This window comes from Sphaeramia orbicularis, chromosome 8, assembly GCF_902148855.1.
Source record: "Sphaeramia orbicularis chromosome 8, fSphaOr1.1, whole genome shotgun sequence".
Classification (NCBI taxonomy): Eukaryota; Metazoa; Chordata; class Actinopteri; order Kurtiformes; family Apogonidae; genus Sphaeramia; species Sphaeramia orbicularis.
Window position 1 is genome coordinate 39,404,486 of NC_043964.1, and position 23,235 is coordinate 39,427,720.

Consider the following 23,235-nt stretch of genomic DNA (forward strand, 5'->3'; position numbering starts at 1 on the left):
AGAAAGTCAAGTGCTTGAATGGCCTCAGGGGAAGGATTGTATTTTCATCAAAAGATAGTAGAAATGATACTGACACTGCACCATGAAAGCACATGATACAGGATAAGGTTTTTGTGGTTTCGAACCCCTGTTACTTTCAGCTGGACGCAGACATCTTTTCACTGATATAACACTATGCTGTAAAGTGCTACATCAGGCTATATACACATATTTCTGTTACTGTGTGTGATGTCTGTGGTCTGTAGCAGTCTGGAGGAGGCAGTATATTTCAGATAGGCAGACTCAGCACGGTGGATTGGAAGAGGAGATAACGTCAGATGAGGTAAAGTCTAAACCCAAGCCGTCATCGCACTCTTCTCTCTGTTGTCTTTTGCTCCTATCAGTCAAACATTACTTCATCAAGTCGCTTAGCACCAACTCTTTGAGTAGTATTATTCGTTCAGCTTATAGAATAGAATCCTCGTTGTAGCTATACACAAGAAAATCAATGAATCAATTACCTGTTAATGTTAAAATTAAACATATAGTACCAAACAAAGTGTAACCTCACCTTACCATACTTCTGTAATTTAATGCAAAGTTAAGTATGACAATAAATCTAGTTTTGCTGACTTTGTGTACATCCACTGCCTTAAGCCTGTTACTGAGATGCAGCCTGAGATAATGTTCAAGGCTCCAACGTTAATGTGTTTATTTTTATGTGTTCTTGGTTCCTGCTGAACACAGCTGAAGCTGACACACAAATGACCCACAAATAGTCTGAACAGTTGACTCATCCAGTGTCTGAAAAGGCACATGCCTGGAAATTATCTGTTATGCCTGTGATGCATTTTTAATGATGAACTGATAAAGATCATGTGTTTGCTAATAAATTGTTGCAAGCCGCTTGGTCTGATTTGAAGCTGATTGATGCCAAACACTGATCGCTCACAGAAAAACAACAAAGTGACTAAAGATTTTGCAAAACTTTTGAAAGCCAAAGAGTATGTGGTCAAATTAGCTTCACATGAAATTGTGTGATGAAGTTTATCTTTATAGCTCTTTGGAGTTACAGTAAGTTCAGTTCAAGACTGAGAAACTCCCTGAAAGAATTCATTCATTCATTTTCTAATTCTTTGTGTGCTTTTAAGAGGAGGTTATGACTCACTGTGGGGAAAAAGTACTCACAGAGATCCTTCTGTTTCATTCATGGCTAGTAGTCTACTAAATCCAGGATAGTAATATTTGTAGTTAGCTAAGTTTTATTGTGACCACACAATTAAAACCTGGCTAAAAACTTTTTCTTAAACTTAAAGGAGTGATATTTTGCTTTTTTAAATGGGATTATGCATTTTAAAACATTTCCCTGTGGTCTACATAAACTGTAAATGCTATGCTTGGGTCTGAATTCTTCATTAATTCAACTCCACAGGTCCATCTTCAACCCCTATTTCTAGAGTAATGACACCAGAAAGGTCATTTTGAGTGCTTGCCCTTTAAATGCACATGAGCCGCTTCACGCCCCACCCCCTCCAGGTTTTAGACTGTGCTGCTCTGTCTCCTTCAGCTACTTGCATTCGTTAATACAACCAGCAACGGAACATTTTAGGTAATCTGCTCGAAGTTTGGATATATTTTCAGTTTTTACTACAACCGCTGCTGCTGATAAACAACTATGTCATACTCGGAGAAATGTTCGTCGGAAGTCTTGACCTTATATGTCCAAATGCCGTAATGTAACAAATTAAGCAGGAATTAAAACAGGTTGTAGAAATCCACTCGATTTTTGCCGGAATGAATATAAGATAGTTTTGCAGCACCTGGAGGGTTCAATTCAAGCTGTATGAACTGTTAGGGTCCAAATACACAAATAAGTGTACCAAAGACTAATAAAATGGGTTTAACAAAATATGACCTCTTTAACTTGCAGTGTGCACACTAATCTGTTTCACTCCTCCTCTCTCATTCAAATACACACAAACTTTCCTAAGCTTTAATTGTGCTTTTATACACTCGTGGAGCATGAAATAAGCAGCAGGAGGGAGGGGGGGGGGGGTCATTTCATTAATTCAGTTGGTCATATTGCAAAACTAGAACAAAATAGAAAAAAAAGTTCTAAATGCAGATGATGTTCACTTATCCCTCAATATTACCAAACAGTTGTTATGGCTCAAATGTAGGAAAAGTTAGTCAAAATAAACAGACCATAACAGTAACAGACCATATGACTGGTGCTTCAGGGCTGATTGTAGAAGGTTGTCTGCTTCTGACCATGACAAAAACCATCAGATTCAGTTCTGTTTTCACTGGCATGCATGTGATTTGCTTGATGTTTGCTATAATGAAATGTTTATTTCCAGTATGTGTGTATGTGTGTGTGTATGTGTTTTTTTCTTCCTAGTGAACTGCTATTCGTTTGACTTCACCGTAGTTGTTGCTCACATAACATGCATGTAGATTGAATGTGTTTTTCTGAAATGAATTGTAAGCATGTGTTGTGGGTGTAAAGATGCGTTACTTGCACCAATGTTTCCTTCAGCAATAATTAGCCTACAGTAACATTACACAGTGATTCTTTTTGTTTGGGTTACAAACATTCGGACTGGTCTGGAGGAAGTATTGGTGTATTTTATCATTAGTAACACCATCTTCAGTCTGCCTTAGTATTATTATTATTGTTCACTGTGTCTGTTGGTCAAAATTTTATGTCCTTGCATTCTGTAGACTATGATCCAAAATTGTTTCTCTGCTGTTGTGTCAAAATGTTGGATTTCGGATAATTTTGTTTCCAGCTCCCTGCAGTCCCTCACATGATTCCCCAAAGCGAAGGTCATAGGTCATTGTTGGTGTGTGATGTCTGTTTTGTCTGTGTTTTTCTCTGCAGGACTCTCTTAGGGGCCGAGCAAAAGAAATCCCTCATAATGAGAAGCTGCTATCACTTAAATATGAGGTAAAATTGACCCAGTATTTTAAATGTGTTCATTGTTTTCCAATGAATGTACTTTCATCAAGATTGAATGTTTAGTGACTTTTTATGGGAACTGTTACCAAAGACTAGTATTTTTGTCAGTCAGATCTAAAAACGTTGTAAAATAGTCTCATATGAAACATGTTAAGCAACAAAGAGGCCAATAATCTTTCAGCACGAAACTGGCAACAACTGACACAACTATCAGCTTTGTATTAACATATTTCTTGTTCGCAGTAAAGTTACCAACATTGATCTAATGTATATATTTGTGTTTAGGAAAACAAAATAAAGTGGAAAAAACTTAATTCTGTCTTTTCCAGAGTCTGGACTATGATAACATTGAGAACCAGCTGTTTCTGGAAGAAGAGAGGAGGATGAGTCATATGGTGAGTGTGACAGAAATTACCTGTAAATAAATGATATGCAAACCAAATCCCTGTTTTTCATTTTCCTCTCCTCTACTTCCATTCTGCACTGCAAAAATCAAAATCTTACCAAGTGTATTTTTCTCATTTGTAGTTAAAATATCTCATCACACTTACAATAAGACATAATCACCTAAAGAGTAACTTATGAGTGAGATATAATAACTTATTTTTAGACAATAGGTTTTGAAAATCTTATTTGAAGAAATCTAACCAAGATCATTTTCACTTGTTCCATTGGCAGATGTTTTTGCTTGAATTAAACAAAAAAATCTTGAATTAAGCAAAAAAAAATCTGCCAATGGCACAAGTGAAAATTATCTTGGTAAAATTTCTTGAAATAAGATTTTCAAGATCTGTTGTCTAGAAATAAGTTCTTATATCTCACTGAAAAGTTACTCTTTAGGTGATTATGTCTTATTTTAAGTGTGATGAGATATTTTGACTAGAAATGAGAAAAATACACTTGATAAGATTTTGATTTTGCAGTGTGTCTTCACTCCTTCAATGTTTGTTTGATTCCCTCCTCTCTCATTTTGTATCTTTAGGGTTTCCGCTGCCTGGAAATCAGTCGCTGGGTGGTGTGTGGTCTCATTGGCTTTCTGACGGGACTCATCGCCTGTTTCATTGACATCGTGGTGGAGCAGCTGGCTGGGATTAAATATCAAGTGGTTAAAGAAAGTATCCTGATATTTTGTCCGAGATATTCTGACACTTATTAACACTTTGCATTTTAAATGAGAGAATAAGAGCATAATGAGACAATAATGTTAGTTTTCCCCTTTTTTCAGTAATAGTTAGAAGTGATTTACTTACTCAAAGTTACATAATAATGCTTTATATGTTTCGCCACTTTCTGTTTGGGTATTTGTATTTGTAATCATCCTTCCCTGTGTCATTTTCATTCAGTATACCTCAACACTCTTTTTGGCCACTGAGCTCTTTGGCCATATTTTTTTTTTTTTTTTTTTTTAGTCATGTGATTTCAGAGTCCTCAGATTGTTCCTTGACCTCTGACCCCTGCAGACATAGAGAGGTTTACAGAATTTGGCGGCCTCTCTATTTCTCTCATCCTCTGGGCCGTCCTCAACTCGACCTTTGTCATGGTGGGAGCCATCATAGTTGCATTTTTTGAGGTAAGACTGAAGGATGACATTCTTCAAATGCTTTATTAGAACGCAGTAACTAAAAGATAATTTCATTATAGATTAATATGCCAGCTATTTAAATACTTAGTTAATTGTTACATCTGTAAAATGTCCCAAAATTGTAAAAAATGTCTTTTATAACTCCCTCAATCTCACAGATTATGTATTAGTATGTTTTTCATCAAATAAACACTCCAAATCAAAAGAAATCTCAGAAATTTGACAACAACCAGAAGTGTTTATGCTTGAAAATTGGCTAAAATTACACATGAATCGTCTAATAAGTATAATATACTTACATGGTAATATTTTTAACAAAGCGCTACTTAATAACCATCATCAATGTTGGCTGAGAAACATAATTTGTGTGTATTTTAGGGTATGTAAATAGCTGTTGTCTTTCGCTTTGGTTTATTTGATCGCTTTCTTCAATGGGAAGTGAGATTTATAGAAGGAGCTTTTTGCCAACTGTTAAATCCTTGAATCACAAACCTTTCATTCTAATGTGGAAGTGAAAATTGATTAAGCAAAAGTATGTCTGCCCCCGTTAACCTCTGACCATGTGTAATACTGAACATTTTTCGAGATGAATGGGCTTCTCTATTCTTGCCCTTCTGGTAAGCCGAGGTATATTAACGGCTGATGAGGCAATAGAGAGGTTACCATGGCAACACTGCAATGAGACAAGGTAAAGAAGTGTTTCAATTATATTCTTTACCCTTAAAAATTCTGCAGTGTTAGTCTTGAATATTGTTTCACATGATTAGCAGTCAGTGAACCCTCTAGTTTTCACTACCTATAACTGTTCACATTGCTTGTTTCTGAGTCTTTAAATCCACAATTTAACTTCAGAATAGCCATAGTCAGTCTCTTACAGAGATTTTACTCGTTCAGTCTTTAATAATCTGCATTTAAATAATTTCCTCTTTGACACTGACTCTTCTTTCCTCTTCACCTGACCCACCTTTAACCCTCCTCCAGCCCATCGCAGCAGGAAGTGGAATCCCTCAGATAAAGTGTTACCTGAATGGGGTCAAGATTCCTAGGGTGGTGCGACTCAAGGTACAAATAGACCACTATTTGGAATCACTTGAAACACTGTTTTAAAGGGGTCATATTTTGCTAAACCCACTTTTATTAGTCTTTGGTACATTTATTTGTGTATTTGGACCCTAATAGTTCATAAAGTTTGAATTTGAACCCTCCAGGTGCTGCAAAACTATCTTTATATTAATTTTGGCAAAAATAGTGTGGATTTCTACAACCTGTTTTAATTCCTACTTAATTTGTTACGTCTTTAACAAGTTACGTCATGACATTTGCACATATAAGGTCAAGACTTCCGATTAACATTTCTCTGAGTACGCCATAATTGTTTATCAGCAGCAGCAGTTGTAGTCCATACTGAAAATATGTCCAAACTTTGAGCCAATTACCGAAAATGTTCAGTTGTTGGTTGTATTAATGAACACAAGTGGTTGAATGGGACAGAGCAGCACAGCCAACAACCTGAAGGGGGCGGGGTATGAAGTGGCTCATTTGCATTTTAAAGGGCCAGTGCTCATAACAGCCTTTCTGGAGTCATTACTCAGAAATAGGGTTAAATGGGTCTGTGGAGTTTAATTAACCCTTTCATACATGAACTAGGATTACCGAAATCAAGATTTTTTTTCTTGAATGTTTTTATTCCTCTTTAGGCATGAAAAAAACAATGTGATTGAGATTTTTTTATGAAACTATTTTTCATGGAGTTACAAAAATGTCCCCTCAGCTGGACACCATTCGTTTAATTTTGGAAGCAAAGAAACATGTATTTACTGACATACTGTGTGAAAACTATGAAATAAAATCATTTTTAATGCTGTAAATGTGATGTTTCCTCACATTTTAACATAATAATACTAGTCATTATTACTCACTCGGATAATATGCAACAAAAAAAACAACTTTTTGTTTTAAAAGAGATTTAAATTACAGTCTAATAACAATTAGCAATTGATTTAGACTCAAATATGTTACTGCAGATTAGGTTTAGGAAGAACAGGAACAGTAATGGTATGAATTGTAATGTTTGGGGTGTTGCATAAGCGTCCACTGTGTTGGTTGATATGCTAGTAAAACAACAAAGTCCATGAATATACAAGAGAACAGCTTTGAGTAGCTGTACACTGTAGTGACCACTATGTATGAAAGGGTTAAACAAGAATTCAGACCCAAGCATAGCATTTACAGTTTATGTAGACCACAAGGAAATGTTTTAAAATCCATAATTCCATTTAAAAAAAGCAAAATATTACTCCTTTAACAGAGAGGGGAATTCTAATTCCTTTTCATTTCATTGGTCTTTGTTTACGTTCTGCAGACTCTGGTGGTAAAAGTTTGCGGTGTGATATGTTCAGTGGTTGGCGGTCTTGCTGTTGGAAAGGTAAACTTTACTGCAGATTCAACATGTTCACTTGTTTGGATGTTGTATATGAAGGTTTTTCTATCCATCTGCCTTCATATTTGTTATTCAGCTAAACTTTCAAACTTGCAGTCAAGAATTATCTTTCATACCTTTTATTTTGTTTTCACATAATCCCACAGGAAGGTCCCATGATTCACTCAGGCGCTGTTGTAGCTGCAGGAGTCTCACAGGGCAGAAGCACGTCTTTAAAGAGAGACTTCAAGGTTAGTGCTCTGGGCAGGAGTGGTTTTATGATTCAACAGAGTACCACACAAACACATAAGCTTCTTTACAAGCAACATACTTTTCCTTATTCTGGCGTCGTTACCTCCGCCAAAACAATTACAACCATCTTTACCAAATTTTACCCACAGATAGGCCTAGGCCCTGGAATGAACCCATTAAATTTTGGGCCAAGTAAGCCAAAGTTCAATGTTACAGCAAGGTCACAAAATCTCAAATTTTCCTATCTCTCATCATCGAGCAATTTTCGAAAATTCATAAAAAATTCAAAATGGACTCCGATTAGCGTCCAATTTGATCCACCCGTAGCTTTTAACAATATCTTGTATCTGGCACAAAATTGTCCACATCCACTGTGGAATGTGGACTCTGTGGACATTTCAATTTAACATTGAAAATCCCATTTACGACACATTTTTCATTATGACTCAACAAATATTGATTGGAATTTAATATAATTTGACATGCACATGACTGGTACCAAGCTTCAACTTTTTCTGCTGTATGGAACAACCTTGAAACTGTTTAATTTAAAAAGAAATAGTCGATCCACACATGCACACCATTCAGGGTGCTTGGCGGAGGTTTGCGTTCTCTGAACACTTGTTCTTTCTGTAAATGTTTGTACCTATTGTGTATTTGCAGATTTTTGAATACTTCCGGCGGGACACAGAAAAAAGAGACTTTGTTTCTGCAGGAGCTGCTGCTGGAGTTTCAGCTGCTTTTGGAGCTCCAGTTGGTAAATATCCAGCAACCTCATATGATTTGTTGTTAATCAGTCTGAAATCTGTGGGCAGGGTAGTTTTGTTTGGAAGCTCAAATGTTTGACAGTTTGACTCCATGCCAAACCTAGACAAAGCAACAATTTCCTCAACAAACATAGATACTTTTATGCAACATTTTCATTGTGATGATTTATTGTTGTGATCAAGATGACAAGTGTGAGAACTGTACTAATTTACTAGCGATTTAAAAAAGAACTTTTTCACTTACGTTACAAGAGTAAACCATTTTATTCAGTAAATATTCAGCTTCTGCAAAACATTAATGACTCAGCAACATTTACTGGATGTCACATAATCAAGTGGATGGCTCGGCAATGTCATCAGTACATCAGATACTTTATTTCCTTTAATCGTTTTCAAGGTTTATCCACTGTGATTTTGTGTTTTGGCTGACAGGTGGTGTTCTGTTCTCCCTTGAGGAAGGAGCGTCTTTCTGGAACCAGATGCTGACATGGAGGATAGTAAGTCACATTGTCCAGCCATACATTTTATTTTAGAATATTAAAACAGTGCTTTATATTTTTTGTCATCACTGGCTTGGTGATAATGTACCACGTGGTGAAAGGGGTTAAGTTTGCGTTTGACTGCTGTAAATACTGATTCAGTCAGATATGACATCTGATCTACTCTGTGGTTTGTCACAGAAGCAGTGTGAAAAAATGTCAGGTCTTCTCTATGTATATTTATTCTTTTGATTTGGAACACGATGAAAGAGTGACGAGAGGGAAGGAGTATTTTTTCAAATTCTATCTTTTTTTTCCTCCAATTTCGACTCCTGCGTCTTCTGTAAAATAAGATTGAAGATCAGTGTATTGGAAATGTTTGCTCCTAATCACTGTCTTCCTCCTTTCCCGGTGTTTTCCTTTCTCATCCATTTCCCTTCTTCTTTTATTCTAAGTTCTTTGCCTCCATGATCTCAACTTTCACTCTGAACTTCTTCCTGAGTATCTATCACAAAAATCCAGGTGACCTGTCCAACCCCGGTCTCATCAATTTTGGACGATTTGAGAGCGAAGTGAGAAACATGAAGACTTTATTACACCATGCATAGTGATTTTTTTAAATGTTTTTTTAGTTGAAAGAAAAAAAAAATGACATTGTTCTACTTTCAGAGTATGGCCTACAACCTCTATGAGATTCCCTTGTTCATCGCTATGGGAGCTCTAGGTAAACCCATGTTTGTGTTGTGTAATTCTAGTTTTTAGAACACTTTAGCTGCTGTGTAGTTGTCTTATCTGTGCATAATTTCATTTTTGTACATATTCCCTGCAGGTGGATTGCTGGGGGCTCTGTTTAATTTCCTCAACTACTGGCTTACCATCTTCAGGATCAGGTAAGGTTCAGAGAGGGAACACATTAAAAAAAAGTGAACCACTTGCTTCATATAGCATGGTGTGCCAACAGAAACAACATATTGCTATGTCTGTTCATCATTGTTGTCAGTAAGTGGTTGGGAAAGGGATAAGGAAGTTTTCAAGTACTGAAAAAACAGCTTCTCCGAATATCAGCATCTTGTACTTGAAGTGTTTAAAAATAGTGTAAGAACAGGTAGGATCAGGTATCAGGGTGGGGACTTCTCCTAAGAGACCTGCAGTACCTGTTTCTGTTACTGTAGATAGATGCTGCACAGTGTGTGTGCTTTCTGAATGTCATCACCGTCTAATTATGAGCATGAGGAGATAAACAATAATCATCCTCATAAAACAAATTCATGATGGATTTTGTTTACAAAAAATACAGCAACAAACTGGGCACTGTGAGGATTTTAATTAACAGGACAGAATTATTTAATACCATAATTAGTTAGTAGTTTTTGGGGGTATTAGCTGTTGATGTACCAAAGAAAAGTACTTTGTTTGAAACATGATGGTGTTGAGTGATGTTATTAGAAACTATGATGCTGATTTTATTAAGAAGATGTGAACAAGATATTGATATCAGAGGTGGAATTTAATCCAGGAGTTTAGGCAAGGCAAGGCAGGTTTATTTATATTGCACATTTCATGTACAAGACAATTCAAAGTGCTTTACATAAAAGATTAAAAGCATTACAACAGAAGCAATAAAAAGTATAGGCATGAGAAAAACGAAGAAACAAACAAAAAATCGGATAAAACAGATAAAAACTTTTAGCTTAAAAGGAACAGTGCAGATCTGAACTGATGAATACAAACTCTATTCAAATGCAACTGAGAACAGGTGGGTCTTTAACCTGGATTTAAATAAACTGAGAGTTTCAGCTGATCTGAGGTTTTCTGGGAGTTTGTTCCAGACATGTGGAGCATAGAAGCTGAACGCAGCTTCTCCGTGTCTGGTTCTGACTCTGGGAACTGACAAAAGACCAGATCCAGATGACCTGAGGGGTCTGGTGGGTTCATACTGAGTCAGGAGGTCATTGATGTATTTTGGTCCTAAACCATTCAGAGCTTTACAGACCAGCAACAGAACTTTAACCCTTTCATGCATAAGTCACTCCAGTGAACAGTTATTCTCCAGCTGTTCTCTTGTATATTAATGGGTTTAGTTGTTTTAGTTCCATATCAGCCAACACAGTGGACACTTACGCATCATCTCATATCCTGACATTCATACCATTACTATAACTTTGCTGTTCTTGATAAACCTGATCTGCACTGACATGTTTGAGTGTAAGTCAATTGTTATTTGTTAGACAAGAAGGTTTTTTTTTGCACATTATCTCGATGAAGTGAGGAATTAATAGCATTAGAATATGTTAAAATGTGAGACGACATCAGATTAGCAGCATTAAACATGTTTTTATTTCATTGTTTTCACATCCCTCTCTGATATTAGTTTTAAACACGTTTCTTTACTTCAAAAATTAAATGCATGGATATTTTTGTAACTCCACAGAAAAATGGAACTCGGTCGCATTGTTTTTTTCATGCCTAAGGAGGAATAAAAACACTGAAGAAAAAAATCTTGACTAAGGTTCTCACAATTAATGCATGAAAGGGTTAAAGTCTATCCTCTGACTGACAGGCAGCCAGTGTAAGGACCTCAGAATTGGACTAATGTGGTTCACTTTTCTGGTCTTAGTGTCTCTAGCAGCAGAGTGCTGAATGAGCTACAGTTGTCTAATGGATTTTTTAGGTAGACCTGTAAAGACACTGTTGTAATAATCAAGCCGACTGAGGATGAATGCATGGACTAGTTTTTCCAGGTCCTACTGAGACATCAGATCTTTTATCCTTGAGATGTTCTTAAGGTGATAGTAGGCTGATTTTGTGACTGCCTGGATGTGTTTTTCAAAATTTAGGTCTGAGTCCATCATTACACCCAGATTTCTGGCCTGGTTGGTGGTTTTTAGGTCTATAGACTGAAGCTCTGTGGTGACCTGCAGTCGTTTCTCTTTGGCTCCAAAGACAATTACCTCAGTAGTAGTTTACTACTACTGTTCTCAACAAATTTCAAGTACTTTAATCATCTTTTTTTTTGCCAATTATATCTCGGAGTCAAACATTGTACTTGTTTTCACTCCCTTTGTCTGACAGATTTAGTTACTTTTCCAGTGCAGAAGTTTCAATAGGCTATTACTGCTTTTCATACTCAAAGCAGATTTTGCTGATAATGCTAGACCTGGTGTGGTTTTAGTAGTGTTACTCAAGTAATGATCTGTAATGACTGCTTCTTTTACGTCTGACTAAGGCTGATAGGGAAGTTTATTATCCGTCTGAAACCTTAATACGACAGCACTGACTTCCTAATACAGTATGTCCCGACGGACTTTACTTCGAACCAATATGTGAATGTCATTATTACTACCTGTTCTGGAAGTGTTTTTCTAAAAATACCCCCTGTGTCATGTGACATAGTGACTTGCAAAAAAGACAAAAGCCTGCGTTCGCTCACATTGTATTATAATTTGATTCCGTTTTGTAGAATAATGCCAAGAGGCATAATCTGTCAGATTTTTCACACCGTTGTATTTGCTTGCACCTCAGAAACCCTCTGTCTCTTGGGAAAGTCATACTGAAACTGATATACATAATCAAATAGGAAACACCTGCTTAATTCATGTTATTAGATGTAGGGTTTATAAGTGTTTGTCATCTGCTTTGTATGCCACAGGTACATCCATCGGCCTTGTTTGCAAGTGATGGAGGCCATGCTCGTTGCTGCAGTAAACCGACACAGTTTCATTCACCATGATCTACTTCTCCAATGACTGTCAGCCTCTGGGCCCTGAACACACTGAAGAGATACCCACTACAGGTACACACACAACCCCCCCGACATGTGCAAGCTTAAAAAAATATATCTGATGCTGTTTGTAATTGTTTAAATGAATTGTCAGAGATAGCATGAGTTGGTAACTTTGTACCTATGGAGCAGGTTCTTCTTTTGTTAAGACATTGCACGACACATGTACATGCAAATTAGTCAAACATGCAGATTTAGATGCAGAGGAACATATTTGCTTCCTTTTTTGTACCGGCTATTTCAGTTTCAGTTCACTAAGCCTCACTAAGCAACCACCCACATTTCAGTAACAAGTATAGGTTGTAGATCATTCTTTGATTCGTGTATGTCCTCATGTTCTGCATTTTGGAATCATATTTCAGCCAGAAGATGGCACTTAGAGGCTTCACAGTTATAGGAAGAGTCTTTGTGCTGCTGCAGCGTCTCTTTGTTCACACTCTTTGTCTGTTTGTTCAGTTGTTCTGTGCAGATGGAGAGTATAACTCCATGGCAACAGCCTTTTTCAACACTCCTGAAAGAAGTGTCCGCAGTCTCTTCCACAATCCTGCAGGTAAAGATGACTTTTGAATGCAGTAGGTTCCTGATTGAAAAGTATCCTGTTCAAAATGTAATAAGCACCGGTGTAACAGGCCAAGTATGCCATTAGGCCACAATATACCCGAATATAAGGCGGCCTAGGCCAGATATACCCCCATGATATCAGTAGTGTTGAGTGATATACACAAGAATGAGTTTATTTTTCAACATTTTATTCTTGTTAAGCTTTGTTAGGTAAGTGAAGTGAGAAAGGCAACTGACCTTAATCTTAAACTGTAAATTACTTTTATTACTTCAACCAGAAAAACCTTAAGCATGAAAAGAATATAGACTTCCTCAAGATCAAAGATTATGACCACACTTCTCAGTAGTGTTTGCACATTAAATAAAGCACATTAAAAACAAAACTTTTATAATGCAAATATAACATAATGTCAATTAATTTGCTGTTCATAATATGATAAATGTAATCATAATGAAACTTCAAATTCTAAGACTAGCAAGTCCTCCATACTATATAAATGTTCAAAGTTAAACACTGATGACAACATAGAATACAATTTCTTTAATATCACTGTAACAAATTACACACAATTAAACCGTCATCCAATCTGTGTATAATTAAAAAACAATAAGAAAAAAAAAAGAAAAATCGAGAGAACGATTGTGCTTGTGTTCAAGGTCATGTACTCAGGAGGGAGTGCTATGAGAGACTGTGTGTGCATGTATCCCTGACCCGGTCAAACAGGCAAAGCATACCCCCAGTCCAGATTATACCCCTACAGGCCAAAGTATAGCCCCAGTCCACTCTATCATTTTGATTGTTTGGCTCACGCCAGAGTATAACCCCAGGGATAAACTGTCCAAGGCCAAACTATACCCGGGGTGTAAAATACTCAGGCCAGAATTATAGCCATCCAGGCCAGACTATAGTTTAACTTTCAACATTTATACTGTAGGGAGGACTTGCTAGAGTTATAAGATTTAAGTCAGTCGCCTTTCTCACTTCACTTACCTAACAAAGCTGAACAAGAATAAAATGTTGAAAAATTAAGTAATTCTTGTGTATATCACTCAACACATCGATATCATGGGGGTGCAATCTGATCTGTGTTGTGGGGTGGGGGTGGGGGGGATGTTTCTGGTCTAAGCCGCTTTATACCCGGGTATATTCTGCCTGGGGGTGTACTTTGGCCTGTCACACTGGGTTGTTTGCAGGTGACTTCACATCACAGTGTAAGCTGCAGGTGAAGGGCAGAGAGAGATTTTCTTAAACTAATTGAGTCTTAAATTGAAAACAGTCGCTGTTAATGAGTCGAGAAATTCAACACTGGAAAACAGCTTGGGACTCTTAGTTTCAATTGTATTGTGTGCACTTCAACTGTTCATGTGCAATCACAGGTTTAAAAAAAACAGCTAAAAACAATGCTATGAACGGTAAAACAGAAAAAACAAGAAAAGCACTTGGAGAGCGCAGACCTCTGCCAAGACAGATCTGCCCCCCCCCCCCCACGCACCACCAAAATTTAATCATTTCTTCCTTGTGCCAGTATCAACATTTCCTGGAAATTTCATGAAAATCCATCCATAACTTTTTGAGTTATCTTGCTAACAAACAACAAACAGGGAGGTATGGGAGGTAAACATAAATGCAGTTGAAACTGCTTTAAGTGGCAGCAGCAGCAGCAGTAGTGGTAGTAACAACAATGGGATGTAATAGTAGTGGTAGTAGTAGTAATTGGTAGCAGTATTAGTCACAGTTTTAGCACTGGCACTAGTAGCAGTAGTAGTGGTGGTTTCTACTGCCTTGTTAACTGGAAAAACTTTCAGTCTGGTTGAAAAACAGCTCCTCTTTTTAACCTAAGGATTATGTCCAACGTGTTCAGTTCGTGTTAGTCCTTTTGTCTTACTATCGTCTAATTGGCATAGTCCACACTTTCTGTATCTCCTTAATTTTTCTGTTGACTACTTGCTCTCCATCTGAATTTCACGCATCACCAGAATGTTGTGAACATGTTATCAACATCATATAACGTAGTACATTTTTTGTATTTTTTTTTAAAGAAATGTATTTAACTGGGCAATGAAGTGATAATGTCCAAACACCTTAAACTACCACAGTGCAAACCTCATAACAGTGCTTTGAACATTTTTCATTTCATTTCATTTATTAAGATCCCCATTAGCAACTGATGATTCAGTGCTATTCTTCCTGGGGTCTCCCATTCACACACACAGTTTTAATTTTCATTTTAGAGAGCTTCCTTGTTAGATGATGGAGTCGAATTTCCTTCAACAGCTTTGATAACCGTAATTGTCAAGAAACTATAGAAAGCAGGACAGTTCTGCACAATTGCAAAGATGCAAAATGACAGAATCGATGGTATATTCTAGATATAAGCTTCTGCTGAAAAGGATGTATTTTAGTCACTAGCATTTTGATTTGTAATGTCATTGAATTTCTTTTTAAAGTAGTTCTCAGTAAGTCAGTATTATTTCTCAGTAACCTATAACAATTTATTTGTAGTTTTATTTAAATATGCAATACTGTTTCATGTAACTACTGCTGTCAGGATGTGGTTACTTGGGATGGGGATTGATAACATTTTTATTGTTCCCAGTACCATTATTGATTCTGCCTATTAGGTGCTTTTTTAAAAATTGATTTCTGATTAGTGTTGTTGGTGAAAAATACACCTGATTTTTATGTTATGTTTATGTTTATGTTTACGCATTTGGCAGACGCTTTTTTCCAAAGCGACTTACAGGGGAAAACCAATTAAATCACTCAATCAATCAAATTTTACTTTATAGCGCCAGATCACAAGGAAAGTTATCTCTTGACATTTTATATATAGAGTGGTCAAAACCAGGACCTATAAGCCAATTTACAGAAACCCAACAGAATCCTCCAGGAGCAACACTTTTAGTGTGAAAGTAAGTGTTTTATTATGTCAGAATTGAACACAATATAGAATCTCAATTTGTAGAAAAGGCTGGACCTGTCAGAAAAATATGCTGGCATTAATAAAGGAACTGATAAGCTCGGAGACATACTTTACAGATGAATCAGACAAATTGGAAACTGGTTCTTGTTTTCATCCTTCTGATTCAACTGGAAATGTTATAAGAGTCCATGTAGGAAGTACAGGAGTTTGTAATGGGTAACAAGGGAAACATTATGCGTAATCATCCTCTCACTTACCCTGAGTCTCTCTCCTCTGTGTCCTACAGGCACCTATAATCCTCTGACCCTAGGCTTGTTCACGCTGACTTATTTCTTCCTGGCGTGTTGGACATACGGCCTGGCGGTGTCTGCCGGAGTCTTCATCCCCTCTCTGCTAATAGGAGCTGCCTGGGGGAGGCTGTGTGGTATACTGCTGGCCTCTATCACTGCCAATGGCTCGGTTAGTGTCTGTGTTCACGGGACAAGACAAATATGTTTTCATTTCCATGGTGAAAAGAGGTGTTTTACCATCAACCCCTTCATCTGTCGTCAATAGGGCCTCATATTAAGAATTACACTTTAAAAATCCTGTTGCTTGGATCTCATTGCTTTGGGTAGTTGCATGTGTCTCAAGAAGCAGCAGCTGCCACTTCCTATGCCTCATGCATCCTTTCAGATCATTATGCGTGCTTCTTCAAACGAACGCTGCTTATTGAAGGGAAAATGCTTGTCACCTAACGACTGACCAGCAGACACATTCGGTTACATATTGTTCATTAGCTCTTCATGTTTTTCGTGTTCTCACCTTATGCCGTCACATTTCACTGAGTCATCTGCTAAGTGGTGTTCACACTTGTTTTCACACCAGAACGTCGCCTGTGGAAAAAGGCAGCCTGTTGCAAATATAAAGCTCCACATAATGAATATGTAGGCATTCACACACACAGTTTTTTATTTGTTAATTATTCAAAGCTGCCAGAGGGAAAATAAAACATGTATCTAATTGAACCCATTGTGTGTATGCAGTGATTAGATAAGCAGTGAATACTAGAGGGTGTGACTGCTGATGAATTTTTGTCTGTGTCCTCTGTTCTGTTAGATCTGGGCGGACCCTGGTAATATGCCTTGATTGGGGCTGGAGCTCAGTGGGTGAGTAATTCTGATTGTGTTACCCACCACACCTCATTTGAAGACCAAATGGAGTAACACAGGCAAAACTCAACAAATCACTCAACAGACGATGTTACTGAAACTGTAAAACATGCAGTAATGGCCTGTCCCTGCAGGGGGCATTGTGAGGATGACCCTCAGTTTGACCGTAATCCTGGTGGAGGCAACAGGAAACGTCACGTATGGTCTTCCCATCATGCTCTGTCCTCATGACCGCCAAGATAGTAGGGGACTACTTTGAAGAGGTGAGGGACTATGCAGGGACTTACTGTTTCATTCCCTTTGTGTGTCCTGATAGGTCCTTTTCTATTTTGTTCCATACTCTCCCTGTGAATACCAGATAAAGGTCAAAAGGTTAAAGGTTAATTCACTCTATTATCCTCGTAGGGAAATTCTGGCTCTGTATTTTACCCATCCTAATGCACACACAATAGCTAGCATTAACAATTAGCATGTAGCACACATTAGGAGCAATAAGGCAGCCATTGGGGACTAACTGGATCTTCATTAGTGTCGTGTTCAAGAAGTGTAACTAAGTACTTTTACTTGAGTACAGATGTAGTTTTACTTGAATATTTTGTGTCCATTTTATAAAATTTTATACCTCTTAGTCCATCTCTGGGGCAGTTAATATTCTTTTTACTCATGCGTTGCATTTCTTTCATAGCTTGAGTTCCTTTTTAAATTATACATTTTCAAAACTTTCCTGTCCATACATCTCAAAATGTGTTAATTTTCAATATTAGTGATAAACTAAAGTATTACAGTTTGCTTTTTGGGTTGATTTAGGATGCTAGATCTTTCTCCAGCATTAGCATAAGGGTAGAATGTAAAATTGCTGTCCTTCTGTAGGTCAGTAAACTCTTTTAAGCCCTGGGAAAATACACTGTCGTAAAGTTTAGTTGGAACTATTTTCTTGAACTCCAGAGAAGTTGAGTTTTTAGAGGTACATGGTTCTCACATAATACTGATACTACAAACATATCTTGTAGGATATGACGCATTACTGGTTCAAAACACAATTATATATGAAGAAGTTCACAAGTAGTAATAAATGCAATGAAGTGGAGCATACACATTAATACAGCAGTAAAATGATCAAAAATATCACATGTAATGGTACAGCATTTACTTTAACTACATTTTGCTGATTATACTTGTACTTTTAAAGATTTGAAAGCAGGATTTATACTTGTAGTGAAGTATTTTCACAGCTACTACTTCTTTTTCTCAAGGATCTCTCTAAAGGATCTTAATGCTTCCTCCACCGTGTCAGCGTGAGGGTTCGAAGACAACTCATTTTCATGACAGATTTTCAACAGCAGACACATATTGTGAATGGCTGGAGGACAGTGGACGCTCACACAGTGTTTATCAACTGTCTCTTTGTGCTTCAGGGTCTTTATGACATCCACATCAAGCTGCAGAGTGTTCCTTTCCTGCACTGGGAGGCTCCTGCCACCTCCCACTGGTTGGACAGCTCGGTAAGACTCCGTTAGATTAAAACATTAAAACATATTATATTTCCGTTCTCTCTTTTTAAATAATCTTTTCACATCTTGTTTTGTTCTTCTAATGTCGCACATGCAGAGAGGTCATGAGTTCACCGGTCACGTGTCTGAACAGAATCGAGAAGGTTGGAACCATCGTGGACATCCTTAGCAACACCTCCACCAATCACAACGGCTTCCCCGTCGTTGTGCAGATTACTGGTAGCGATGAGGTACTGTGTGATAACTTGAATCATTGTGGCTCATTAGGGGAACACATAGCAATAAACTTTATTACTATTGCACCTATGATAATCAGTATTACAATGTGCCCAACAACAGGAAGTATTATAGGTAAGAATCTAAAGAAAATTCAAACAAATAGAGATTCTAAGAAGAACAAGTGGTGCCAAGCACAACAAAACCCCACCCCTCGCACATATTGTAGCTTATTTTGGCATTGATCCAGCTGATGTCATCATGTCTATGGGTGTGCCTAATGTCAGCACATCAATTACCTCTATGTATGTGCCAAGTCGGAAGTAAACTGAAACAAAATTGGTGTTTTTATAGACATTAGAAATTTTGACCATTATAAGTAAATGGGAGAAAAAAAGATTTAAAAAATTCATAAAAAAATTGAACTTTGACCTACTTTTCCCAAAATGTAATCAGATCTTTTCTGGGTCACTGGCAATCTATAAACCCATTTGGCATGAATTCAACCAACAGTTTGCTGCTAGAGTGTTAACAAAGAAACAAACCGAACCAAAAACAATATACCTTGCCTCCCCTTCAGAGGGCGGGGTACTCAAACAAAGACAAAACAACATTAAAACATTTCACTAGATATGATAAAATATTACATAAATGCTGCTCTGTAGCCCGGCAGCCTGTGACTACTCCAAGGAGTTAAAGTCATGAATGTACTAAAATCAGTCATATTTTGACACATTTTAAGGAAGTGAAAAAGGTTTCTACTATTGCCTACTTCTTCCTTGTATTAAATTTAGTGTTTAGTGGGGAAAAAAGGAAGTCTCAATTGTTAGAAGGGCTGTGCAAAGTCATTTTGATAATTTTATAGATCCACATGTACGATAAATTAACAAAAACACAAGGATGTGTAATCATTTTAGTAGTTTGATCATCATCAGACCAGGAAGGGATTTGACTCTAGTTATAAATAGCAGCAGTTTTCATGTCACTAATCCTACTTGTCTTTTTGTTTTCTCCTCTGCAGCCAGCGAAACTCTGCGGTCTCATCCTTCGCTCTCAGCTCATTGTTCTTCTCAAACACAAGGTGCGATTCGTCATCCTGTGATAATCGCATTTGCCACTTTTTACGAGAGGGAAAGTCTCTTCGTTTACGTCATGGTTTTTCATCGTTCAGATGGCGTTGCTCATTGTTTCCCCTGCAGGTGTTTGTGGAGTTGGCCCGATCCAGACTGACTCAGAGGAAACTCCAGCTCAAGGACTTCAGAGACGCCTACCCTCGCTTCCCCCCGATCCAGAGCATCCACGTCTCCCAGGATGAGAGGGCGTGTATGATGGATCTCACAGAGTTCATGAACGCAACGCCTTACACTGTACCTCAGGTAACATACACAGACACAGATGTTTTTATTTACTCCTACATTTATTCATATTTGATGGAGGTGTTGAAGAGTTTGTAGCCTTTTGTATATATTTATTGTATGTTCTTTTGATTGTGCTACGCTTTTTCATTGATTTTTATATTGTGTTTGTTCCTCTTTTTTTGTTATTTTCACATAATTTTCTTTTCTATATTATTTATGATTTGATTCTTTTGCTTTTGCCTGTGTACTCAGTAAAACATTGGTTGGATTTGGGTGTTAAATTTTGTATAAGTTAGTTGAATTTTTATTTAATGTGTTCTTCTGATGATGCTTAAAAATACTGACAAACTGAATAAATTAGTTTTTTTTTTTTTTTTTGCAGGATACATCCCTACCGCGTGTGTTTAAGCGTTCAGAGCACTGGGACTCAGACACCTAGTGGTGGTAGACGACTGAGAACAGGGTAAGTGGTTTTTTTGGGTATGTGTTTTTACGATCCATGTATTTTCTCAATTTTTTTATTTTTTTTTTTCCTACGTGTGAAAGTTTCACCCATAAAAGAAAGTCATGATACATGCAAGGCTTTCAGAAGACTGCCTCCATGAGCTAAAAACCCAACTCTAAACCCACAAAATGTATTAATGAAAACATTTTGACCCTTCATGGATCTTCATCAGCTCCTTCATCTACAACAGAAGGGTGGAAATGGAACATATGCCAATAATACACACCAAGATAGTATGTGGTTAACCGTAAACCACCCCGCATGACCAAATATGAAGCATTAATTAAATCAGTCAATAAAACACATAATACTGAAAAAAAAAAAGAGTAATGGAAAAAATGTGTCATTAATAACCTTTTGCTGGTTTGGATGGAGTGTGTTTTTCTTATTTGTTGTTTATGTTTTCAAGAATTTCACCTCCGTTTGTCACTGTTGTTTGTTTATTGTGTCAGAGCAGTGATGATGCTTTATTGATATTTTATTTTATCTGGCGTGAACAAACAGTGGTAACAGGTTCAACAACCAGTGGAGAAAGAAAATAGAAAAATAAGAAAGGAAAGGAGCACAATGACTTAAGGAGAGGAAGAAAAATGATGATGATGGTTAAAGGTTAACTGCTTTATTTTCCTCGTAGGGAAATAGAGTCTCTGCATTTCACCCATCCTAATCACATTAGCATTAGCAATTTAGCATTAGCACACGGCACACATATTAGGAGCCCAGAGCTGCCACCATATATCATTTGGCATCGTCCTCACAATGCATGTGTGCGCAATAGTCACATCATAGGTCCTGCAATGTAGGAGGTAAATGAAATCGACGTGTTCTCATCTAATTTCACCTGGCTGCCTGACCCACACTGCGCACAGCGATCCACCAATCACAATCATTCTTGATCAATTTGCCGAAGCAGACCACGCCCCTGCACATGGAGTGAGTCGCTGGTAGCAACATTGAAAAATGAGCAACAAACAAAAAACCCCCCACCAAAAACGAAGACTTGGTGCCGAAAGAAAAGCAACATCAGTTATCTGGAATTATTTCAGCTGCAAGAAGGATGATACTGAAACACATGTTCTGTGTCAACAGTGCCTTACACTTGTCGCCACAACGAGAGGTAACACAATTAGGGCTGGGTAAAGGTAGAGGAATAGTAAAGCGGAAATCACGAAGCTGCCCACCCTCCCCCTCCAGTGAGTTTCTTGTACCAAGGGCCCAACATGAGTCTGTTTCAGGGGGGCCAAACTGGTTGCAGTGCCCCAAGGTGATATTAATGTGCCTTAAGGCTAGAAGCACCAGCTGTATAACAGAATAAAGATGACGAAGAAGTCCATTCTGAGCCACTGGAGAAACATGGGAATGTTTCTGTCCTGTTCATTATTTCAGAGCAGATTCAGCTATTCACTGCTGAAATGTCATATTTATTTTCTTTCTAATATCAATATTGATTCTGTGTTGCATGGCTGCAGTAGTCAAATAATCAAGTTACAACTCAAAACTGTACTTTGGTATCTAAATGAATCTGAATCAATTAATACTGAATCGAATCGAATCGCATTTAATCGATTCAGAACCTTATGAATCGAAATCGAATCAATTAAGGAAACTGGCCATGATACCCAGCCCTAAACATAACTAATGTGTTTGACCATTTATGTTGGCACCACACAGCTATTAATCCTCCTGGTAGTTTTCCATATCACAATATATATCCCAGGGCTAAAAAAAATCGCAATGTCCATTTTTTCCAGTATCGTGCAGCCCTATTAGGAGCAGTGAGCTGCCATTGAAGGCATTTGGGGTCCAACTCCAGGTCTTTATCTGCACCGGGGTCAGGGACACTAACAGGACCATTAACCTACATGTACTTTTTTGTTTGATGATATAATGTTGATAGCTGGTAACAATAACAGCTGTGCTACTGTAGCAGTCGATGATATAATCTCTGATATAAGCTTTTACGTGTGGTCCTGTTCAGGTGATCGGACTGGTGACCAGGAAGGACTTGGCCAGATATCACCTGGGCAAACACGGCCTGGAGGAGCTTCAGCTGGCCCAGACATAGTACACACTTATGAACGATAGTACGTGTTCACCTGATGCCTCAGAAGCTGTTCATCACCAGCTATGCACCCCAAAAGGACATGGTCAAGATACAAGAAACCCCTGACTTCTGCTGCCAGAATGGGCACCATGGCAACCAACAGGGTGTGAACTTCAACTCCAGGTGTGGATCATTCACCAAAAATGTAATAATAATAATAATAATAATGGATAAACCTGCCCCTTATGCATTCTTTTAACAGTCAAGCAAGTTAGTGATTTAACAGTTTATTTGGCGTCTGAGCGGTCAAAGTATACTGTAGCAAAGGCAGAATAAGGAAGATAAGGAGTATTTGTTGTATTATATAAAGCCTATTACATTTCACTGACAAACTCAAACTCTGAAATTTTGGGGTCATTTCATTAATTTGACTTGGCTCTATCTATGAAATGGGAAACCTGACATGAAATGTTAAAATGTGTGTTTTAGTCATACTGTGGGTTCAGTCTGACATTGGAGGTGGTTCTTTGAAAAATAATGCTTTTTTAGTGATTACTTTCAAATTCTGGTTCATTTCAGAGACATTCTTTGGCAGTTTAAAATATGAATTATTGTCCATTTTTGTCAAGTTTTGCACTGAAAGAAGGCTTTTATATTTTGTTGGTGCTGAAAACTGGTTTTAATGTAAGTGTGGGTGTCACATCCCATAATTGACCACTTGGTTCTTTCATTAGTTAATGACTG

General features: G+C 37.6%; 1 pseudogene; it reads left to right on the forward strand.

Moving 5' to 3' along the window:
• The window catches only part of LOC115424842 (H(+)/Cl(-) exchange transporter 7-like), a 28,570-nt pseudogene extending 5,875 nt beyond the window's left edge, over nucleotides 1-22,695 (forward strand).
• The last annotated feature ends 540 nt before the right edge of the window (nucleotides 22,696-23,235 follow it).